Below are 23,932 nucleotides of genomic sequence, written 5' to 3' on the forward strand. Positions count from 1 at the left end.
ATCCACTGATCATCTCACAACCCCTCCCTCAAGTTGCAAACCACTGGACTAAACCACCAAACAATAACATGCATTTTACCTGTAATAAAGTAGTAGTTTCTAGTAGTTTTTTTTTCCATTCTGGTTTGGTTTGGCACTGTAGTTAAGTAAAACATGAAGTGAAGGTTTGTTCAAGGGCTGTTATATTAGAATACATTGGGTAGTTAGGTGTACCTACTAAAGTGGAAAATAGGTGTATTTCTTCCATTTGATTTACAGACAGATGACAAATTACATGGAAAACCTGAAACCTGTAAAAACCTGAAAAATTTGTGAAGAAATAGGACAACTATGCCACCATCCATAGACGGTTGGACTGGGTGGTGTGCAGTGGAAAGAACATGCACACACGCACGCACACACGCACGCACGCACACACACACACACACACACACACACACACACACACACACACACACACACACACACAGCTTAGCTAATCCACAGCTATGTGTCAGCTGGCATTTTCTATTCTAGAGGGAAATGGGCTGTGACAGACATTACTGCAGCACACACTCGCTGAATAGGAAAGAAGCCCCTGCTCCTACGCTGAAAACACACCCAAGGTTACGCTGCACTCTTAACACATGGGAAAAAAGAAAGAGAACAAGAGAAGAAAAGATAGATAGATAGATAGATAGATAGATAGATAGATAGATAGATAGATAGATAGATAGATAGATAGATAGATAGATAGATAGATCTTATTATGCAAAATACATCAAGTAGCAGGACATGCAGCTGACAGACTTCTAATCAGTAGATTTCTTACTGTTGCATAAGAAAAGAGTAGGAGGTTTGGGTAAGGGATGACTTCCTACTCATTACAGCACACTTTGCACTCTAATCTGTTGTACTGTTGAATTAAAGAAAGGCCCTCAGCAGTTCAACCATTCAACAAGTATAGGGCATTGAAAGTCCAGCCAGATGCCATTCCTTTCGTTTGCACGGCTACAGAATCTGAAAACCTCAATATCTATTATCCATGTTTCCATGGATATGAAAGACTGAAATAATATGACAATCACAATAAGGAGATCTTGTTGCAATTATGCATCTGCCGCAGGAGAACAACATGATCAACTCTCAGCACTCAATCAATCTGTATTTTCCTCTCTGATAAATTTAGTCAAAATGATTCTTTTATAACCAAATCTGTACATCCGCTACATGTTTAACAATTAATTTCAACTATCTGGCAGATGCCACCAAGTTCCATACAAGTCCCAGCACTGCTGCAATTATATCCATCAACAGAGCACTGAACAAAGACTCTGGGAAACCTGTGGCACTGCTCATTAAACCAGTGATAAACATGAACACATGGTATCAGTGAGAACCAGGTGTTTACAGTACTCCTCGCCTGCATCTACCACGTTAATAGAATTCAGGGCTACGACCATTCCTGATTTAAATGCCGCCAGTGAACAACAAAGTGATATGCCTCAGAGTCATCTTGTTTTATTCACTTGGAAAATATAAGTAAAACCTCAAATTTGTAACTACATAACAAAGTCTTCACCTGAGGAGGCCAAGGTAAATGATCAGACATACAAAACAGGTTCTAACTGCAGATTAAACAAACGAGGACTTGGTTTGTGTAAATTGAGTCATATTCCTAAACTCCATCACCTACATATGCACATAAACTTTCTCTCATTCAATTTGTTTAAGGTGAAGGACTGTCACTGAAAGACAAATAAGACATTCCATTAAACTGTGATAAATGGCTCACTTAATGAAACGTTGAATGATGAGTTGTTTGTGTTTGTGTTGGCCCCAAAGTAATGTTCAACCGGCTCCGTTTCTTCTCATTCAACCCCAAAGCAAAGCCAGCTGCACTTAAAGAAATGAAAACAACAGGTGGAGGCTGGAAGAGAGGAGGTGAAGACAGGTAATTTAAAGCGCCTTTCTGCTATGCCTTGTGTGAGGGAAGGTTTTATAGGATTTTGTATGTGGCTATTGATAATCAATTGTTCAATGTTAACATGCTCAGGTGGGGAATTGATATATTTTGGATTTGTCAGTGTCACACAGCCTTTTGGGTTTAACTTTAAACATCTTCATATTGTACGCCATCTATGGCATCCATGCAGAGATTGCAAATGAGCATTAGCTTTTAGTCATAGTGAATTCATTTATTACTTGCCCTGAGCCACAGCTACATAAAGTACAGGATGGTTTCAGGTAATTCTGATTTATAGCATTCATACGTTACTCATACAAGGTTTTCCTTACAGGTAACTCATGTAAATACACTTTTTTGTTGTGAAATAAAAGCAGTATATAAATGCAGCCATTTACCTTCCTTTTAAAGAAGTTTAATTGTGTTAGTGATAATATTGGATTTTATTTAGATGGTGGTTTTGCAGCCATGTTCCCAGTGGTTTGATGACACACTGATATCACCTACACAGAATTATTACTTATTGATGTGAAAGTTGTTTTGTTATTTTATTTAGTTTGTTTTTCTTTCACTAAGCTGCTCATAACTGCAGTCTGAACCATGTGATTCATGCACAGCTTTATCCAATTACTTGAAATGCAGTCTTCAACTCAACAGGTGCAGTATATAGCTGCACAAGTACAAACACTAATATTATCCATGGCAAGAGAGCTGGTAACGTGCACTTAAATAGAATGAACCCATTGTTAATATTGTTAAGTCTAAGAGTCTGCAGCGTGTGACTAATATTTTTCACTTTTCCTTTGGAGCCTGTTGATTAGAGGAACAACCTGTACCGACCAAAACCCCCTTAATTAACCATGGGAGCAATTAACCATCTACTAACTACAATAACTGAGTGTGTATTACCGAGCGATCTGACTAGGCAACAAATGTCACCTCCCAGGCGCTACTATTTGCATAGAGAATTGAGTCACTGTGTATACTGCTCTCCCTCCACAGTTCAGCCAGACTGACTTCACAGCCAAAGAAGAACCCATGTCCCTTGTATCCACTAAAAAATAATGAAAGACGCAACATATTTGTAATATTTTGTATTAACACATGCACTTAGCTTTAAGGTACTTTAAAGATAGTGTGAGACTGCATCTAAAAGACATGTGCACACTTTGTCTTAATGCTATTGTATCTGACCTTTAATAAAAGAATCTAACACTAACAGTACAAATCCAGGATGAATATAGCAGCTTTGTTTCCTTCGACATCTGTAGGTAACACACCTGAATCAACCGTGGACTTCCTCTCAGAAATAGATCTGATGCTCAGAGGACATCCTGACTTGTGAAACACTGGTTTAGCTAATCACATCAATAATGTCTGCTTTCTATTTTGGTGTGCCAGTTCCAGGGATCCGGTATTAAGCACACTGACTCATAGGGGCATTTACACAGAACAGAGGCACCATTAACGTTATGGATTACACCTGTGCTTTTGTTACTGTGAGTCAAAAGGTCTGTTAAGCAACTACAAAACTAGAAAAAGACAAAAACAGGGAAAGTGTGGACATACAAAGATGTACAGCCGTGAACAATATTCATGAAAGCAGTCTAGGACAGGGAGCTGGCACATGAGAAAGAAAACGGGCTGACACAGTCATAAATCACGAAATCCAATGCTCTGCTGAGCAAGACAAAACACATACACTGAAATAAGCAGTATATAAAGACAGTCAGGTGGAGTGTTAATATATCATAAAAAAAAAAGTCCTAGGTGTTGGATCCACTGAGTCACAAGTTTATTAGATGCATTTAAAAAAAAATCATCCTTGCAGTGAATCCAATGAATGTGAAGCTTACTGTATATAGCCCTGTTTTTGCTTCCAGTGTAAGAGAGCTGTTCATTCAACTGTTTTTTTTTTAGTTTTTTTTTTTAACACATTTTAATAAAGGTATTTTAGAATAGAAAAGTGAGCTTTGAGCAGGCTGTTTTCAAGGGCTTTGGGACAGTGAGGTGTATTGTGATTTTCATGAGTGATTCCGACTACACCAACAAAATAGAGTTCTGCAGGAATGAGTCCTAAAACCTGGAAACTAGTTTGCATCTTGGCACTTCCATTTCCCTCGTCCTGAAGTCTGAGTTTTTTCAATGGGTTTTGGTGCTTTTTGGTCAACGATATGAAATATGTCAGTAAATACCACAGTCATGATTTTTCAAAAATCTTTTACATCTCTTAAAAAAGACCGGTTGCTAACAAGTGGCTAACATGAAAACTGAGCTACTCACCAGTTCACCTTTACAGCCTTGTTGTGTTTATACTCACACTTTTGCAAACCATTACTCACTTTGTAAGAGGAAAGGCTTTTATAGAAGAGGAAAGAGCTAAATCAAAAGTTGGAAGTTTTGCAGTGGTGACGTTGAAGTCATGTGACCATGGTGGAGGTTGTTTACATTAGCTCTTTAATTCTGGGGGTTGTATTTAGGCTTTAAAAATCATAAAAGTTTATGAAGATTATCTTGCTGTAGGAAATGTGTAAGTATCATAAACTTTTGTTTGTGATATTTTCTGTGGTAATCCAAGAGCCAATGCAAAAATCCCATTGGATTTTGTCGACACTGAAAGGAATGAGTGGCACTCCATAGAATATGACCATCGAGGACTATGATGTTATAATTTTCACAATATAAATTCCCATCATATCACCCACCTCTGATTACAAATTATAGGATTGAAAATTTGTGCTGTCAAGAGCGCATATTTATTCAGAGCACTCAAATACAAATACGGCTGTGAGAGTGGACATTTGTGTGAGTGTTACAGCTTGTCTGTCTCTTCCTCTGCATATAAACTGCCACTATAGCCAAAAGCCATGAGGGAGAACAGGCATCATTAAGCTGCTTGACAGTATCCATCTGGAATGATGGTACACCATGACATGATGGAAAAGTGCTAAAAATAGACTTCTACCTCCTGACACACACAATACAGCAACGTGTGGCACAGCAGTCCGTGCACTGTTGTCTCTAAACCTCACATTTTCACCTCAAGGGAAGCAAAGAGACACATATAAGCAACATATGGCGTGGTGCACACATGCACATGAAAAAAACAAAAAAAAATAAAATCCTCCCTTCACTTCATTGACAGCCTGCCTGACAGATTTTACTTTAACATTTGCTCCCTCCCATTTGCTCTCTCCCTCTTCACTCCTCTGTCCTCCAGAAAGACTGAACTGATAGCTGGGAACATGTCCCAGTGGAGGCCCTCAAACCCAGAAACATGCAGGCCTGCTGGTCGCTCTGGTCCACTGAGCTCTGAGCACATCTCAGGCTCTTATACCCACCAGAGAGACAGAGGGCACCAGCATAAAAAAAAATCTACCTGGATCAGAGATGATGGATTTTAATCATGTTATCTTTATCTGTGCTATAGTGACTTCTCTTTCTGGTGTAGTCTTTGCCGCTCCTGAGACCTTGTTTTATCTCTCCATCACTTATTCTTGGATGGAATTGAAACTCAAATATAAGCAGCAGAGCAACATCACATTAGAGATCAGGATGCAGCCTGACCTTAAAGGCACGGTAATGCCGCTCAAAACACATGCTTTCCATCTGTTTTCCACAGAGCAATACGCTGTCATCTTTTACAGCAATAGCCTTGATCTCAAAGGGCTGTACGTATGTTGTTGTTATTTATGTTGTTCTGCCTCTGTGTTTTTGCACCTGTGGAAAAGTAAAAGAAGCTAATGGACTCGAGTCCGTCTACAGGGGTTTGTATTGCTTCTCTTCTAAGTTTGAGTCTAGGTGATGAATCTTACACTGCTTCACCTTATTCCACAAAGTGCCTTTGCTATTTGTTGATTTCATACAGACAGATGATAAGTACTATATGCTGCTTTTGCTTCTACAGATCTTTAACACTGTATTTTCACCAGTCCTGTCAGAAGGCATGACCATTTACCTCGGACAAATAATCACTGATCACCACTTGATGCAGAAAACATTCTGCCAAGTGGATAAAACATCACGGTACAGCCACGACTTCATTATCTGTACTGAAGTAGCACTGATGTGAGGTGCCTGTGTTTTGTAAAATCAAAACTATTGCTGTGAAAGACGTGTATTACTCTCTGGAAAACCATTACCGTGCCTTTAAGGTCAGGCTGCAGGGTTCTAAAGGTGTTGCACATAGATGAGCTGCGTAACTTCGAACCGTTTGATGTTCAAATGAAGTATGGAACGGCAGATTTCTCCTTGTACTGTATGTTGTTACGTAATGCCATTTTATTGCAGACCTGAGGTCAATGTTTTAAAGTGTTTTTTTTTTGTATTTTCCATGAGATGTTTTGATATTTTAGCCTGATATAGTTGGGAGCTGAAAATAAAGTTGATGAATGGATTATTTTGTGGTAACTTGTGATTTTTACTCAGTTTGAAAAACGATATGGAAAACTAATTTAGTTAGATATAATTTGATGCTACAAAATATTTAATTTTTTCACAAATTCAAAGTTTGTGTGCTAATGAATTTTAATCTATCTGAGATGTGTTTTTTTCCCTGCAAGAGAATAAATGATCAACTCAGTAGTGTGAAACATCAAAACTTATCAGTTATTTGACCCTGCAGTGTTAACTTTCATTAACTAAATGCAGCTTTAATGAGCATTGGAATTGAATTTGAAGAAGAGTAAATTATCAACACTACTGAGAATATTAACAGTCTTGAGTTATTTAACCTGTACGGATACGTTTAATTAGTACTATACCACGTAAGTGTGAGTTCAGCTTTTATTCTTTTAGAGTTAATTTTAATTCGAAAATTTTAACACTAGGTCAAAAGTGGCATTAACAATGCCACATTCACTGCATGGAATAGAGAGTTCAAGTGCAAAAATCAGACAACAAAGCAAAGAGGTGATAAATCACACATTCTCTGTAGATTCATAGAAGCTTCTACAGAAACAAAACTAGAGCTCCAAAGGTCATTAGCATCTGAATGCAACTGCTGCAGTTATCTGCACATTTACTGTAAATGAAACCATTCTGCATCACAGTGTCATGAGGGAGGAAGGCAGCTAGATGAGGTGCATTCATAAGATTACATCAGTTTGCTCCCCTCTGTAACCCTTCCTCATGCTTATTGGAAATGTAAGTGGTTCCACTTTCACCCGTTTTCACCCAGTTTCTCTGCAAGACTCTATATTTACATTCATGATGCGCAACATGCAACGGCTAAGATACTAAAAGCAAAGCACAACACTGAAGTTACAGCTCAGAAACAACCTACACACATCTGTTGCAGTGCAGATTGGGTCATGAACCCATTACATGAGTTCATTTTGAGGATGGAGAATAGAAAGCTGCACATCAGTGAAAAATACAAGAGTTGAGTGAGAGAGAAATAGAGCCTCTCTTCACCGCGACAACAGCTCTTGTGACTGCAGTGATCCATGGTCAGTGTTGTGGAGAATATGGTTATGTTTTCATTTTATACAACGCACTTCTGATTGCTGAATGTTGCTGCTTGTTTTCTTTATACAATATTGTAACCGCAAATATCTGCATGTTATCTGTTTTAGAAAAATCTGATTTAGAAAAAGCACATTGAGATGGATAAATACTGCATGCGCAATTAGACACAATGCTGGAGCCAGAGTGACTAATTGCAGTTATGCAAACTACAGTCCTATAATAATGATTCATGGCTTTCATGACAAGGTTAATGAGGACACATATCCCTCTGTCTCTGTGGTAGAGGCATGCTCTGCGTGTTTCCATCTGTCACTTTTGTCACTTTGCACCTTGTTGTCATCCGTCCATTTCTATCTACTACTTTTCCATCTCAATGCTACTCTACTTTTCTGTTTTTTTCTCTTTGCCTTCTCTCTCTCTCTCTCTCTGTCTCTCTCTCTCTTCACACTCTTTCAGTTTTTAGGCTGGAACCAATCCATGTTATCAAACCATCTTCACCCCCTGGCATCATTTTCAAATTCATCGACTTTACCAACTATGGAGTCTGGCATCTTTTAGGCACTCTCAGATGCACTGCCACGCAGACTTGTTGTAATTATTGGAAGACCTAGGGTTTATATAACTTTTCAAGGGAATCTTAAAAACAATGTGTCTTGATTATTAAACTTTATCTAAGAATATTATTAGAGGGATATGAAACAGCCCTGTTTAACCAAAAAGTAAGTAACTGCATGGAAATCATACTGCTAATGGATTATTTAAAAAAAAAGTCAGTGTTTGAAATGCAATTTTAAACCCATGTGAAAACAGCACACATTGCATTAAATTTTTTCATGACTAATGTTTGAATCAGATGTAATGACAAAAAGCAGAGATGCAGACGTACACATTCTCTCAGGAAGCTGGCAACAATGCCTGGTTTTAAAGCTAATTAAAAAAAGACAAGAAATCTCTACCTCTCATCAAAGTGGCATGGCTGTTGTCATATCAGCTTTATTTATAGTCTGCCATAACTCTCTTTTAGCAACTGCAACTATCATACTCGAACTCCAAAGTTTTGTCCAAGGTTCCTCTGGGTGAAATGTAGGTGGAGTTTCTTAGTTCCTCAAAGGTCTCATGAGAAAGTAACTGTATAGTGCAGAGAGCTAAAAGTCATCTAACCTCTGTTTGTATCACAATTAATTTACTTTAAATCTTCAGTATTTCCATTGCTTCTATATTGTCCTTAATGTTACCCTCAAGTAGAGCTGGGCTATAAAACAATTGTATTAATTATAGCCAAATTATTTTCCTCGATAGAAACATTAAAAATGTTTGATAAATGTTCGATATAATTAATTAATCCATTAATCCATGCTCATAACACGCCCGCAAATGAATCACGAACAGCCAATCATGTCACAGGAATAGAAGTCTGCATTGCGCAAGTTAGGATGCACAGTGAGAGATATAAAATGCAGGCCAACACATGATATTATTACAGACGCACACAGAGGCAGGCAACACCACAAACATGTTTCATCACTTGAAACAATATCAGCCATTATAACACACACAAAGTAAGAAATTACAGGCCCAAACGAGTATTAGTGGACCCTCGACGAGCGCCAGGCCAGTACCCAGTGCAAATCTTCTTTGTCTATTTATTTATTTTGCAGTCTGATCATGTTTCATGTGTGTTGTATCACACTGCAGCACTTAATTTTCTATTTACTTTGTTGAGTAAAAAGGACCGAAAAGGATTTTGAGTCATTTTCTGAGTCCCATCTGCTTGCAGATTTATTAAATGAACAGCCAGTTTGTAAGATCTCTTTTAAAACTTCATTAAAGAAAATTTTCCATTTTGTTGTGAGGGGATTTTATTTTTAGACCAAAATAATTCAATACAACTTCACATCAAACACAGAGCAGGCCATCTTACCACACTAAATTTGTAGCTCTATAGATCCGAGTGAATGTGCCTTCTCTAAATGAAAGGAATTTCTGATCTCAGCTCGGCTTTGATTGAAAATGAGCTCTACAGGGCCCACAGCCTCCAGAGCCAAGCAACGACTGACACACTTTCTGCTTCTGAGTGCTCATTTGGCACCGTGGAACATGCATGCCCCCGTGTTGTCACGTCCCCAGGGCACCTTACTGTGGTCTCTGTGCGTGTGTGTGTCTGTTTGTGTCTGTGTGTGTGTGTGTGTGTGTGTGTGTGTGTGTGTGAATAAGAGACTCAAAAAGAAAGAAGAAGAAGAAATAATCCTATTTGAATTTGAAGCCCATTGTTAAGAACTGCTCTGTTTCCTGACAAACAGGCAGTCTAAATCTCTGCTGCCCTGAATAAACAGAGGACAGATTTATAATATCAACTAGACTAAACTGGATGAGTAAAACCAATATTACAAGAATGTACTTACAATTCAATGATGGAATTTATCTAAAACTTGCAACAACAACATATAGTCATATACCAATAACATCAAATAATTACATCACAAAGTATTGTTGCCAAGTCTTTTTAGAGAGAACGCACTGTTGATCAAAGACCACAGAGGAGTCACATTAATTCACTCACTTTCTCCAATTCTCATTTTAGATCCAGAGGTCTGACAGCCCTGGTGTCACAGCCACAAAATCATCATCATTTCTCAGGATAAATTATTCAGCATCCAGCTATGAGCTCATACCAAAAACACCCAGTGAAACGAAACACATGAAATGATTTTTCTGTGAGATATGAAAAAAAAAAAAGATCGAGAAGGACTGAATAGATCAGGGTCTGTGATCATCTAATTTAAACTCACAATAAGAGTTTTTCCTCTTTGGCAAAATTAGTAAATCAATCACTTTCTCCCTCTCTCTCTCTTTCTCTCTCTCCCTCAGAGCTGAAGCAGGAAGTCACTTGTTAATCAGTGGAGCCTTAGATCTAGAAGATTGTTTTAAGGAGTTATTAGCAAAGTCATAATGGACATCTTGAAGACATCAAAGGCTTAATCAGTCATGTTTGAGCATATTAATTACTTTGAAGAGTTTCTCTTAGATGAAAAATGTGCATCTCGTATGCATGTGGACTGATAATGATTGAGAATACAGGCCTGTTTTGCTCATTTGTTTTGACTGCAAACAAGCCTTATACAAAATAATAGGGATGCAATGAAGACCTAAATACGCAGACTGGATATTGGCCAGATGTCACTATCCATATTAAACACTTTAATACTTCCTGTGCTGCTCTAATCATTTTCTGTGCTGAGATCATTTTGATGCACTAAGCTACCGCCATACTCATCACTTACTGCACGTGGTTCACAATAATTGCAGTTTAGTGTGTAGGAGAAGGCAGGCTTTTATTAAATTTAAAAGCCTCTGCTTACTGAAAATTCACTCGAGTTTCATTTTTAAGTACTTTCTGTGTGAAAGTAATTTTCATCAACAATAGCAGAAGTAAAGTAAAGATGGATTTTATAACAGGTTTAACAAAGCCTCAGAAAGGAGCATGGCTGTGAAGAGAACACACAACGTGAATTGGTAAGAAGAAGAGATGCATGTAATGTAGAGCCCATAAGCAGCTATGGAAAGTTGAGTAAGGAAGATCTTTTTCTTTCACATTTCTGCCTTTATTCATCCCATTCAAATGTTCTACATCACGTCTATCCTCATATTTACAACAGATTTAAATTTGGGAAGAAGACAACACTGCTGTGGGATTGGTATTATTCACTTTAGGTATCAGAGTAATTATCAGAGGAGAAGCATAGATGATCCATAAAAAAACAAATTTTCCATGTTACAGCAGTCATTGTCCACCACACACTATGTCTTGCATTGACACTGACTTTGGATATAAACCATAAGGTGCAGAGTTTGGATATGGATGTAATCCCTATGATACTGGGCTGGTTTAAACCCTGTGTGTGAGTTTTGGAGGTGTGGCAGGTCTCTTGTCTACATTTTGAAAAATAGATTACACCTTTAAAAACATCAGTATCTGTGGACTGGAAATGCAGATAAGGTGAAGGATAAAGTCCCACTAGCTTTTAAGATGTGACTGTACGTATGATAATGCAACATGCTGCAGCTGTTGCAGAGAGAACTCTCCCTGGATGTGTTATCTTAACAAGCTTTAAAACCTAACAAGCCAAGTCAGAATCCAACTGGCTTCAACCTGCCTCTCTACATGTTTTTCCCTCTGTGCTTCTACTGATGTACATGGAGGTCTATTTAGCTGTATAATGCACTGCCTATTATATATACTATACTATAGTGTGTACTTATTTAACACCAGCCACTGAGGTCACTGCAGAGAGATTACAGCCTAACTATAATTGTGTGGAACTACATTATGACATTCACATAGACAGTATCTATCATATCATTAAAGCCCATGCCATATCAAAAGCTTTTTTTTTAACTTAAAGGATCACAGTGTAGGATTTAGTGGCATCTCACTGTGAGGTTGCAGATTGCAACTAACTGACTACCCCTCCCCCTGACCGCTCCCTCTCCGAGCATGTAGGAGATAGATAGATACTGTCTATGTGAATGTCATAATGTAGTTCCACCTACGGTGGCCCTGGGGTAAGGTAAAAATGCGAAAGGCCCTCTCTAGAACCGGTTTGTCCAATGTGGGCTACTGTAGAAACAGTAGAGGTGACACATGCTGGATGCCATAGAAGAGGGCCTGCTCCATATGTAGATGAGATGAGTCTCATTCTAAGATAAGAAAAGCACAATGATTCTTAGTTTCATGTGATAATAAATGAAAACATAATTATGAATTTCGTATTCCATTTCTGCCAGTAAAGCTCACTAAATCCTACACGCTGGCCCTTTAAGTAGCTCAGACTGGTATATTACAAAGTTATAAATAACTAATTGAGTGTGGCTTTTTTGTGTTTTTGTGTGTGTGTGCCTTGAGCTACATTAGCACTACTCTGATCTATATGCACAAACTGCCTTGTACAGCTTTGAGTATTTCATTCATCCAATCAGCTAAAAACATTCACAATTTCAGAGTAAACAGCGATAAACAAAATGCATCAGCTCCACACAGACCTGAAGGCATTTGGAGCAGGCACGTAATTACATTTATCAAAAGGCAAATGCAGATTGGGATTGTTTCATTCTTTAGCTTGGCTATGGGCTGTGTGTCCTACTTTACTAAAATGCAGCAGTCAAACCATTAAAGCTTTGGGACTGTGATTACAAAACACCGAACATGATAGTGTTTTCAAGAAAATTACAAGCTTACTGAAATCACCCTTTTGTCTAACATTCTCCCTGTATTCATGTGCCCATGAGGAGTCTTCTCTCCACCGATAATCTAAATAAGAGCCCAATGTGAACATGGAAACACCATAATCAAAAATAAACAGGCTCCTTTTAAAAGGAATTTATTCTTGTTCAAACCTCAGTTTCATTAAAACCTTTAAAAGGCTTTTCAAAAACTGAAAATGTATCATGTAAATGTGCTTTTTGGTTGCTCTCTATCTTTGAGATATGTAAACTCACTTGACCGAGGATATTCCACTAGGAAGAATCACCTTCACTTGTGATGTTTTTCATTTTTCTGACTGGTCCATTATTCTCTGGGAAATCATTAGCTGGTGACATTTCCTGTTGTAGTTTCAGGGAGATAAACAAATGAGTCACTCCTGTAAAAGCACAGCATGTAAACCAATAACAGGGCCAGATACAAGACCATTTTGTTTTGAATGATTATCTGTGATGGATTACTGGATTCAGTATATTTTTTGCCACAGTTGAAAAACAGTATTGACTATGCACCATCTATTCCAATCATTTTATTTAGTGTTGAAAACTCCTTGTTGTCAGTTGGATTGATTACATTCAACGGGTGACATAAGTCCAGTGCCCCTGTTCCATAACATATGATTACTCCTAATTAGATTGACTAGACTTTAACTGGAAATACCCTAGAGGCAGTGTGCAGGTCAAATGCTTAAATCAAGCTATAGAAGGCAAAGACCCATGAAAGAAAATCTCATGTCATTCTCATCACATCATTATCCTGCAGCAAAACATCTGGTAGCTCATATTGCCAAAGATGACTTTCAAAAGTGCCAGTTGTTAAATCACTATTTGGTAGTCTTTTATAACCTTGACGCAGAGACCTTGTTAAATCCTGTGGAGATACTCGATTTATAGCACAGGATGTACCTACAGTAATGTCAATTTGTAGCGAGAGTATTTGATTTTTAGAATAGTTTATTGAGCACCTGCATTATTTCCAAAATCTTTACACCATAGAATATGTGTTAGAAAGAGATGTCCCAATCAAAATGTTTTGTTCCTAAACCCGAATCAAAGCCCTTTAATATCTAATCTGATGTCTATATTTACCTTAAATACGTATCTGACACATTGAAATAACAACTGCTTATTTATAAGCTTAAATTAATGATACGAAACTAATGCTTAAATTGAGAATATGAAACCTGTATTTGCCCATGATGGAATTTGCCAGAGAGAAGATGTATCACTCTGTTAGATTTTTTTGGGACTACAGAAATGCTCAGCACAGCAGTGATGTTACAGAGAGGAAGTTAATCCCTCACAAAAGATGTAAGGGTGAGCACAGACACATAGAGGAGGATATCATGAATCACTTTACGGATTCAAATCACTTTGTTCAGTTCAGATACATAGTCTGTGATTATGCATCTTGTTCAATGTTTTCTCTTAAGCTAAGCAGTCGCATCGAAGCTCACATGCACTTCATACAGCCTGATGTTCAGCACTGATTCTGACTGTTTTTTGTTTTTGTTTTTTTTGCTAGTCCAAGTTGTCACATTCAGTTCAGTGCAAAAACTAACCTAGCTTTATCTTAGCCGATACTGATCTATTAAAATATGCTCAGAGTGGCCATGACACTGATCCTTAGGATTGGTTTGGAACATCCCTAGCACACACCTATGGGAGCTCCTATGGGAGCTGCTGGAGGGATGTGCTGAGAGATTTGTGAAATAGATATTACCAATCTATTTTGATATTTAATATGTTCTTATAATATTGCTGCCAATGGCCATAAATCATGTCCTCTTATATCACAATATTCACAACTAAAACTACGCTTCACCTATGTCCGGTATCATTTCCCACAGTATCTCTCTCAGCTGCTGTCACATGTACCGTATGCATTGCTACAAGGTGTGTAGTGCCACCATTGGTTTATTTATAAGTCAAATAGGGTCAAATCTGCTGCCAATTTAAGACAGAGTAAATATCACAGCCCCCCTCTCCAGCTCTAACTGGCACCCTCTTCACTCCCGACAGTGTTCGAAGCAAGTACATCTAACAAGTAGAAATCATTCATATTATTTTTTTATGGATGAATACTAATTTGATTAATTTCCAGGTATGAGTACTTTAAAAATAAAGTGTGAGCATATACATTGTATTAGTCTATATAATGAAAGAGCAGAATGGGAGACAAAATCCTTGGCAGCTAATGAAGCACAGCTTTCATGTAGTCGGGGGAGGCAACACAAGTGAGCTTTTCTTTTTCACATTTACGCGGTAAGACCATGAACTGTGACTAGGAATATCACTCATCTCCTTTGAGAGGAGCCAAATGTCAGAAGTGCAAGCTGACACATTGATGCTACCTCACATTTCCTCAGCGTGGTTTGAGATGGGATGTGTGTGTGTACATGTGTAATCCCCTCTAGACAATCTGCCAGCTAAAGTATGAACTTTGAAATATGCATCCGTCAGAAATGTAACACCAGGTCAAAGGTCTCAATCCCACTAGGTTACTCTTACAAAAAAACTTCACAAGCAAAAGACAAAAACAATGAGAAGTATATACAGTGATGTCTGATATGTTTTGATCTAATATTGCTCCATTTTGGCATGCTGTATGCTGAACTCAATACTGAAATACTGAAATGACCAGCTATTTCGGATTTGGTGGACACAGGAAACACATGTCTAACTTATTTGCTGACTGACTGGGTGAGAAATAAAGCAGCAGACACCACCTGCAGCTTTGAACCTCTGTTAACTTTTGGCAGCTTTTTACTCTGCCAAAAGGCACCATTGGCTTCTAATTTCTTTCTGTGTAAAATAGATGGTGGCAGTGGAGAATAAACAAATATAGATGCACTCCAATGGATCATTTCTTAATTTATCTTGCTTTCCTCATGAAGACAGTGTAGTAACAAAGGTATTTTATTGTTTATGGAGACAAACTGACTTGTGTTTTCATAAAGAGGGGTTTCTCATTTATTTCCCCCTAATTGGTTTTCACTTAAAAAGCCCTTCTAAACACAGCAGTGATGATGAATTAGCACCCAGCCTTGTTAGAGGAAGACAGAGTAGCTGGAACTGCTACCTGTGTCATTTCATCATTTCAACTGAATTATTGCAATCACACAGGTGGTAATGAACATGTACTGACTGAAAGAAACAACAGCATATTTTCCACTTTGACAAAAGGCAGATGTATGCTCCTACAGATATAATTGTAGTCTCGCGCTTTCGGTTTGTTTTATGAATCAGTGTAAAACACTTTTCTACACAGTATTCATGGGTTGAACTGATGGAGCAGCATTTTTTTACTCCAACTGAAGCTGTTGTTGATGTCACTATCACTTCATAATGTTATCCTATTAGACATTTGTGTGAAATTTTGTCTTAATTAGCACGTGTTCTTAAGTTATGGCATAATGGGCTTTGTGAGGTCACAGTGACCTTGACCTCTGACCTTTGACAACCAAATTCTGATCAGTTTATCCTTGAGTCAAAGTGAAAGATTTCGCCAGATATAATTAAATTCTCACCAGGCATTCCTGATGTGTCACATTCACCATAATGGGATGGACGAGAGGTCACAGTAACCTTGACCTTTGTTTGGCAAAATTCATCAGTTCATCCTTGAGTCTAAGTGAATGTTTGTGCCAAATTCTGTTTGCCAATGTTTTTACAATATTTTTTGGCAAGATATTGCTTTAACAAAAACAGGATGGACAAACATTCTGAAAAAAATAATGATGTGGCTGTCGTCGGCGCAGACACATAATCATGCCGTTAATGACATGAAACTGTAAATTTACTTAGTAGATTCTGGGAAAACAAGTCACATTCCTGATCAATGACAGACTTACCAACAAACCACTTGTATTATAGCCGTATATATATATATATGTTTTTAAGTTGCACAACTCTGGCCGTGATATGAAATAAATTCCACCCTCTTTAAAGCCGTTTACTTTTTTCATGGGAGAAATACTGGAAATGGATTAGTTGTAAACTTTCTGCCACCACTGTGTGACTGGGCACTGCATGGATAGTTACGCATAGTACCTCTAGTTTAAGAACCATATCTGAGTCTTCAAAACAGTAACAGCTGTTCTAACCACTCCTTGGCACACTGTAGTTTACATGCACACAACACTTTAGGATGAGCATTCTCAACCATATGGCTCAATGCCTGCTGCACTCTCTAGAGGTCCGGCCACATTTCAATCACCAACTGTGGTCGAGGCCAATGGAGTGTAAAATTTTAGTGAGATTCTTCTATTTAAACATGAAGATGCTACAGCAACAGCAGAAGTTTTAATTGTACCATACGGCCATGATTTAAATGCGATGATACCTTCTGAGGCATCCAGTTTGCTCCTTGTGGATTACTTGCAGGAAGCCTTGCCATGTCCTGATACGAAAGCTTAGGTTCACTGATATTCCGATTTGTCCACTTCTGATATCCCAGACATTTAGAGGAAGAGGAAACAGCTCAGTGAGACTGAGTCACAGGCAGAGAACCCCCAGCTTGTCATGGTGCTCTCATCATCTTGGAGGGATCTGTCAGCGAACACTAGCATCAACATAAAAGCTAAATTCGCTGGTTGTGGCTGTTGTGTGTAATTTGCCCGCAGTCACCTGCAGTTTGATGAATCTGTGTTGGAGGGCTGACAGAATGAGAATGAGTTGGAAATCTGCAGGCAGAAAAATCTGAGCATAGCGTAGACTGAACCAGGAATCAGAACAGAATTAAATCCAGAAAAAGAATGCAGAGGCCAAGTGCTTAATAAGTTTCAAATGCAGTAAGTCCATGGAAGCTTAAGGTGCTCTTGGGGATGGAATTTAAAACAGTCTTTACAGACATTTGCCGTGTTACAAAGACTTTATCAACCAACAATCTATTTCCATATTTTTTGCACCCGCGTTGAACTAAGCCTGGTCTCAGCAATCCACATAAGTAAGGGAATCCTCCCTGCTGATATTAGGGTCAGAGCAGCAACTGCATGTGGTTCCTGGCCTGTGTTGAGGGTAGTGGAGTGTAGCTGGGTTAACAAGGTTTCTGGTGAGGGAGAGAAGGGGGAGGATGGAGCCAAACACTTCTGTCACGCTTCAATGTCTTTTGGTCCAAAACTAGAGCTGAGTGCGCATGAACTCATGTTCCCACTCTCGAGATTTTAATTCCCTGTTGTGTTGAAATGACCAATCCACTTAGTATATTTTGGCACAACTGAGATCCTATTTTAGTAATTACTTCACAATATTAACAGAATGCATGTAGAGCAGATAGTGTATTACCATAAGGGAGGTCCCTTATGGTCCATTTTGCAGTGGAGAAAATTAACATTGAATATATTTGCTTTAAGTACTTGTAATATTTATTTCCAATTTGTGAGCCTCTTGACCTCCTCTGAGAATTAACACCTTAAGATTGTGAAGGGTTTGTGTGTCCCGGTGATCCTGTGAGCTGTGTTGTCAGGAGCAACAGCACCTGGTCTACCAAGACAAATTGTTCCCAGGGGATGAGTCAGACTAAGAGCAATTCATACAATCCTGATGGACATTTTTTCAGAGATGTGTCACTTCACTCTAACCAGGTTACTAGGGTGCCCTCATGAAGCAAGACCTAGTAGGGGAACTTGTCAGTGAGCATCTGGTTCCTGGGTTTTGACTTATTAGGCCCGGCTGGGCACAATTACATGGGAACACCAACCTGTGGGCCTATCACCTATAGGGATAGGATTCAGGGTCAATTGCTGGGTGGTAGACAAGGGCGGGAACTTAGGCGTGCTGATCCCTAGCATTGTAGACTGGTCCATGGGATATGTAATCTCACCTCTCTGGCAAGGAAGGAGCTGGAGTTGGTGCCAGAGTTGGAGCATTAGAGACTAATTATAGTTGGGCTCACCTCCACACAAAGAACTGGGATCTGCTACTAAACTCCTGGAGAGAGGCTGGACTTTATCCTTTCTGTAGTCGCCCATGGTGTGAGGTGCAGGGCAGCTGTCATGGGGGGACACCCCACGCGGCTGTTTTTACAAACCACCCAGTCCTTATATTATAAATGTGAGAGTTGTGTCTGTATTTTCAGTAGAAAGTCAAGCACATTTCCAAGTGGTATTGGCCTCCGCCAGGGTTGTCACTTGTCACCAATCTTCTTCCTTTTTGGGGGGGACTTTGAAGAACCCCAGCTCTTATGGTTATGGTTCTTACGGCTTCATCACTTCATCATTCAGCATGCACTGGGATGGTTTACGTTTAAGTCAATGCCTGCAATTGTGAGGTCATGGTTCTCTGTTGGAATATGGTGGATTGATCTCTTCAGGTTGGGTGGATTTGTGCAGCATTAACAGTAATGTGGACGTTATACCGGACCATTGTGGTAAAGAGGAAGCTGAGCCTGAAGAAAAAGCTTGCGATTTACCAGCTGATTCACCCATGTTCATGAACTTTTGGAGGTGAACAAAAGAATGGGATCATGAATACACACAGCTTAAATGAGTTTCCTCTGTAAGGTGGCTGGGCACACCCTTATAGATCAGGTAAGGAAGTGTTACTGCTCCTTTGCAATGAAAGGAGCTAGTTGAGGTGGTACAGGCATCTGATCAGGATGCCTCCTGGGTCCCTTCCATTGGAGGATTTCCAGGCACGTCAAACTGGAGACCTGGGGAGGTAGACCCAATATACACTGAAGAGAATATATCTCTCATCTGGCCTGGTAACGCCTCAGGATCCCCCAGGAGGAGCTGAAAATGTTGCTGGGAAAAGGTATGTCTGGACTACCTTGCTTAACCTGCTGCCACCACAATCCAACTCCACGTAGGTAGTGGAAAATGGATGGATAGAGCATCATGACACTCTTCTCTAAAAAAGAGAGATTGATATATATATATATATATATATATATATATATATATATAGAGAGAGATATATCAGATAATAGTTTTTTGTTACACTGGTGGTAAGTGTGTTTCATACAGTATAGTATGTGGAATGGATCAGCAGAAGCTTTCTCTATAGCAAAACTATGACCTGGACAAATTCACTCTTTCTGAACTCATACTAACAACTTAAGACAGCTTATGTGTATTATTTCCTGTAATCAATACACTGAACGACACAACTGGCCACATGGCATGTTATCAAAATATGACGAATGGATACTTGAAGTGATTTTCTCAATATACAGTATGTTTTCTGTTAGGGGATTTAAAGAAGCTCCTGCACTTGGTATGTGGTGTAACTTTATCTGTTACAGTTCAAAGTGAAAAAGGAGGAAGGCTGGTCTCACTGGAGAAAGCCAGTTATCTGTGCGCATACAAATGTGGCTTGTTCCCAAAGAAGCTAGAGAATCTAGTAAAAGAGCTAGAGAGGCTCTTGCTTTACTTTTTATTGTTCACTCTAGAGTGAAGAAAATGTGCATGTTCTTAGCAGCTAAACGATACAGATTCAAATGGTTGTGTGTGTGTGTGTGTGTGTGTGTGTGTGTGTGTGTGTGTGTAGACGCTGACTGACAATTATGAAGTCTAATAGGGAAATAAATCAGTTCTTTCACTGTAATTAACCGCTGTTCTCCTGCCCTGAGCGCTTATTGAGTGATATTTCCACACCACATCTTCACATTTACGGAATTACTGAAGTTATTTCTCTCTGTCCCATCAGTTATTGATTAGTTTGGAGCTGGACTGTGTCTTCGCACCCATGTTTTGACCTTCATAAAACAACAATATCTTATTTTTGCAGAACAACCTAAGCAGCACTGACATTGTGCAGAATGTAGCATCTCTGGAACATTAGCAATGATTCTGAAAAACACAACTTCAGTTTGGGAATCATTCAGATCTCTGAATATTGTATATATGATTTGACTGTGTATCCACCAGGCCAAGATAAATCTCAATATCACAAATTGAGGTATTGTGTAACAGAAGGGATAATCTTGTTTTTACTTCCAGGAAGTTTTCAGGCCCAAAAAGGGTAGGATTTAGCGATCTCTTTCTTTGATGAATCATGTCGGAGGTATCAAAAAATTACACTGTGTAAGACGACTACACTAAATCTGCTTTGCTTTCTCCCTCACCAACAAATGTGACCCAGCACAACTGTCAACAAATGGGGTGACAGTAGTGCCCGTAAATAATCTTTTGTACTGAGGTGTTTTTGAGTTTGGCATGTTCCGTGTCTGCAATGGTACGTGATGCCTCCAGGAAAAAAGCCACACTTATCTTCTCCTGCTACTTGGTTTTAGAATGTTAACAAAATAACTGTCAGGGTACAAACAAGGGCGTTCGTAATCTTAAGCATGTTACAAACTTACACTGTGGTGACTGACAGATATTAGAATTGTATTGATTAATACTGACAGCTGTCTCTATTATTTTGTTCGCCCTATAAGCGACTGCTTGGGAGCTTCGAGGCTCGCTACATTAGTTCATAAACCAGAGTCAGACAATACGTTTAGTGCTTGTGAGCTTGTGGATACTACTCCTGGTGTGTGTTAAGCTACTTTTAGTGCATTTTAATGTCAATAATTTTTTCGTATTGATGTTAATACTTTTATTTTCTCCAGTTAATTTTGTATTGATGCAATACTGTCATGATGCAAAATACATACAAGTTGCTTGCTAGATGAGTTCATGAGTGGGAAAGTAGATTCAATGCTTATTAGCCTCTGGATACTACTCCTGGTGTGTGCATAGTTCGGCTGGACTCCCTCCAACTGTTTGGTGACAGTTAGGCTACTTTTAGTGTATTCTAAGGTTAATTACTGTTTTTCATATTGATGTCAACACTTTTATTGTTTCCAGTTCAGTTGTTATTGATGTATTGCTTTCAAACAACGTACATACAAGTTGGTAGATTTTGATTGATCTACTGTAAGAATAATACACAAGAATCAACAACACATTTATCAAAATATGTTAAGCAACTCACTTTGTGATCTCAACCTTAAACTTAGGATAATGAAGCATGAATTGCTTTAATTTCAGCAAATATCCTGTTAGCATGGCATGATATGTGCTAATGTCTAAAAGTCAAAAACCCGAAAAAACAAAACAGCAAACAATAAGCTCTATATTTTTAGATGATGGAACAACGCAACACTTGGCCTTCCCTATAGCAGAGAATGCAAAAGTCTCTCTCTGGATTGTTTAATTTTTCAACCAAGACATACCATGCAAGTAACTGAATTCCAATTAGTATCTGCAAGTTAGCATGCTAGCTTTTTGTAAAAACAAACTAAAAAGGAAAACAAACAAAAAAAAGCCATCCATCATAAATACTGCACTTTAACTATCTTGGCATTAACGTCTGCAGCCTTACTGCCTCTTCACATTTTCCCAGAGACCCGTGCTGTTCATCTCCTGAGATTCCTGACCCTGGAACACCCATATCTGCCCACTCTATCTCCAATATAGCACATGGAGTCTCAGGCTAAACATTTGGAAGATGGAAAACTATTCTCTGTGGAGAAATAGGAATAGCAACAATTGCCAAACTGACAAGAACTTCATGCATAAAATGTGAAGAGGTCATTGAATGTGATTTTTCCATACTGTCAAAAAAGAATAGCAAGTTAAAAAATAGAAGAAAGAAGCTGAATAGAGATGAAAGCTTTAGCAAGATCCTTTGATCTTATCTAAAAGAGAGATTTTCAAATTCAAGACTAATATCTGCAAGAGTCAAGGTCAGTGACTTGTTGTTACGTAAAACATAGAATTTTCAAAATAATTTTTGTGGTAGGTCAGAAATGGTTTACTGATGGAGACAGTACAGCAGCATATCAAATATCACCAGGGTTAATTGTTTTACTTATTTTGTGGCCTTAAGAAAAACATGCAGTCACTATAACATAAAACATTTGGCATACTATGGTCAATTATGTGTATAATATCTATATCTTAGTTAGGAAATAAAAACTCAATGTGTAACATGGAAGAAGAGAGAGTCCAAACATGTTTTTCCAATATAACAACAGTATGTATTTTTAATTAATTTTTGGGGATTTCTGGTTTGTTTTCTTGTCAATTCTCAATTTTGTTTTCATTTCCGTCTCTCTCCAGCTTATTACAAGGTAGACTGTGTTTGGAAAGTTAATTCATATTCCCCTCCTGTTTCCATTGCATTGCTCATTTGTATTTTGGGCCCAAAGCTAAAGAACAAAGTGTTCATTATAATGTGCCAACAGCAATACAAATGCAGAAACAAAGCAAAAGGTTTGACAGAATTCCATCAAAACAATATGATGAAAAATGCAAGTTTGCTGTCAAAGTGAGAAAAGATGAGGCTGCTGATTACCGAAGATAAGTCAAGCCCTGCCTTGTGTCGATGTCGAACCTACAATGGCCATCAGTTACGCAAATGAAATGTAAATGATTTCTGTCTTGGCATGCAGAGAGCATGCTGTCATACATTATTCATGGCACTACATTGACAAGTGCGCCTTTTAAGATCCATGATCCACAACCATGGCTGGTTTTACACTTTCAGGGGTTACACACATCTAAGAATAACATCAAGTGTTAACACATCACGCCACCATTACATAATTGTGTTTAGCTTCTGCATTACGTTTGTACTCGTGTCAATGAAAAACAATTGTAATTGGTAAATCTGTTTTCAACAGATGGCTGCATCCACAAAATATTATTTCTCTTTCTCCAATGAGACAAAGAGAGACCTGCAAATATAACATATAAAAAATACATTTTTATACAAGTAAAAAAATAAAAATAAATAAAGTTCACATCTACACCTCCATAACCCAGTGTCAAGCTCTTTTCAACTGTAGACTTCCCTTCCTCAGATTGGTTTGATGGAAAATCCCAAGACAAGACTCTTCCTCTACTCTGCTCCAGGCAATTCATCTCTCTACCACCCACTATAGCTGGCATCAGTCTACTCTAATCCATTTTCAAAAAACAGTATGCTCTGAGATGTGATTTAAGACAAGGCACTGACTCAATCTCTTGTTTTCCTTGGGCCGGACACGAACAGCATAAGACCGCAGCTAGCTGCAAGTACACTATAGGCCATAAGCCTCCTGTGGTCTGTCTGTCTCTTCAACCATAGCACATCATGTTTGGTTTGCCTGCAATATAGGAACCCAGTAGGTTTAATGCTTGATCATCCAACAGCCTTTCAATCTCCATGATATCTTAAGAGAATAAAGCCACTTGTCGATTTAATTACACCATAGCACCAACGGTTCAGTGGCAGATTTTTTGCCTCCTTTGCAGAAGGCCAATATTTGATCCTCAGCCAGATTTC

This window comes from Seriola lalandi, unplaced genomic scaffold (assembly GCF_002814215.2).
Source record: "Seriola lalandi dorsalis isolate HSWRI2012SDOR001 ecotype SW California unplaced genomic scaffold, Sedor1 jcf7180002054266, whole genome shotgun sequence".
NCBI lineage: Eukaryota > Metazoa > Chordata > Actinopteri > Carangiformes > Carangidae > Seriola > Seriola lalandi.